The 2450-nt window shown below is 35.9% G+C and overlaps 1 pseudogene; it reads right to left on the bottom strand.

Moving 5' to 3' along the window:
• Positions 1-435: 435 nt before the first annotated feature.
• On the bottom strand, positions 436-654 carry LOC102856183 (annotated as a pseudogene).
• Positions 655-2450: the final 1796 nt, after the last annotated feature.

Here is a 2450-nt window from a genome sequence, read left to right as displayed (position 1 = left end):
ACAAGGAACCATTTTTTCCCCAATAAAAAAGCTAGTCCAGAAAATGTCTCATTGTATAAAGATGTATCATTTCCAGATCACAGTGAAAGGAACTTGAGTAATTTATCAATGCTATTTTCTACTTATGTCTTAGAAATATCTCACTAAAACTGGTATCTGACACAACAGAATGATGCTTGCAGACTTTCACATTGTAGTGATAGTACAGATATTGATAATTACAGACACATCTGGATATTAAATGATCACCTCTTAATTAGATACTTATATAGAACATTGGTCCAATAACATGAAAAAGGAGAACAGGAGCTAGAAATGTATTTCACTTAATATTCAGACTTAAAAGGTAACCATTATGTTCATTATTCTTTGCAGATAAGTCCTTCCCCCCCATGTTGAAATCTGAAGGCAATTAAATTCTGGCATTTTTCCAAGCTACTGTATGAACAGGATGCTGAAGGCCATCACTTCACAGGATACAGCAACATAAGGACTCTTCAGTTCACCAATTCTGGCACACTTCCAAAATATACCCAATAGTCCAGTTTTATTCCTGTCCAGGACGCTGGGTGTCAAGGATTGGATATAAGCACAGGTACATATAAGCAGCAATATTACAGTCAAAAGACTCTGAAAGTTGAAAATGGCAGACATAGTGAGGCCGGCGAAGCCTGGAGGATGTCATGTTGATAACGAAATAATTTTGTTGTCAGTACTCATGGAACTTAAGAAATATTACATCATAGCAATTTCCAATATCTTTATTCCATATTGTTCTATAACTAAAATTTATTGATAATACTCTTGTTGTTGTAGTTAAGTGCCATCAAGTCATAGACAACTCATAGTGACGCTATGAACGAAAGACTGGGGCCCTTGTGTAATTTTCATCCTTTCTCTAGGTTCATAGAGTTTCCAGAGGCAAGCTATTTGAAAAGTGAATGCCACTTTTGCTTCCAAGCTTGTTTGAATCGAGGAGCTCCACCAAACACTGTCTACCATGGGTAACCATTATCACATTTGACACATCAGTGGCACAGTGCTCAGCTTCACAGTAATCATGACTTACATTTGTACAGCAAATATACAGACCAGGGCTAGACAACCTAGAAGAATGTTTGACCAAAAACAATATTAATAAATATTACTAATGGTTAAAAAAAAGCTAAAGCAGAATCTACTTTTCACACCATACATAAAAATCAACTCAAGATGAGTCAGATGCCTAAGGGTAATAAACCCCAAACCCTAAAGTTCATAAGAGACAAAGTAAGACCAAACTTAGAATACCTAGTCTATAATACAAAGAAGTTGGGAAGTACATCCAGAAATGTACAATGAGGAGAGGATAACATCAATGAATGGAATCTCCTAATGATTAAGTCCCGGTGTACATAAAAAACCTTTTTACAATAGGATGAAAAGAAAACCTACTGACTGGGAAAAACATTTGGCAATGTCATCTCAAAGAAAGGTTTCAACAATAGTTTACAGAATCTATAAGGCCTTCTTAAGAAAAGGACTGATAACCCAATTATGAAATAGGCAAACACCATGGAAACACTTTTTACAGAGGGAAGAAATTTAGACAACCAAAGGACACATAAAGAGATGTTAAAAATCACTCCTAGTAAGAGAGACACACATTCAAAACTACAGTGAGATATCATCTTACCTTGGTAGCAGTGGGGAAGTTTAGTAGGGTTGCAAACAGTAGTTGTTGGAGATGATGTGGAAAGGTGAGAACTCTCATACCCTGTTGGTGGGACTGTAAAATGATACACCCATTCTGGAAGGCAATTTGACATTTCTTCAAAAAGTTGAACAAAACAATTCCATATGGCCCAGCTATTGCATTGCTGAGACTATATCCCAAGGAAAAAAAATTCAACATACGAACAGAGATCTGTACACCAATATTCATAGCAGCATTATTCACAATAACAAGAAAATAGGAAAAGACAAATGTCCATCAACAAATGAACAGATGGAGAGATTGTAGTATCATTCAGCACTCAGAAGCAATGATTTTTAAAGATACTGTATAACATGAAAGAGACTGGAGAACATTATGCGGAGTAAACTAACTCAATCTCATGAGGGTAAATGTTGATTTAGATCGTTATTGTAAAAATAGAAGCATTACTAGTAAGATGGGTGCCAAAGTCCAAAGAGGTAAGGTGAGGAAGGAGGGGTTCCTATCTGTGGGTGGGGAAGGCATGAATATTAAGGTCACAGAGTTTGGTGAAGAGAGCTAGTGGGTGAAGGAATTAGGAAAGATCAAGTGTGGACCTGAAAATGGTAGGTGGAATAATGGTGGTCCTGGATCATTGTGATTAATTTTAGAAAATGTAATGCATAGGAATGAAAATGTCCATGACTTATATGTAACCGATTTAAAATTATAAAAATTGTGACCATGTAACAAATGACATTTTTTCCTTTTATTA

Source organism: Elephantulus edwardii, unplaced genomic scaffold (assembly GCF_000299155.1).
Source record: "Elephantulus edwardii isolate Elephantulus edwardi_28Jun2011 unplaced genomic scaffold, EleEdw1.0 scaffold00484, whole genome shotgun sequence".
NCBI lineage: Eukaryota > Metazoa > Chordata > Mammalia > Macroscelidea > Macroscelididae > Elephantulus > Elephantulus edwardii.
This window is presented reverse-complemented; position numbering and strand designations above follow the sequence as displayed.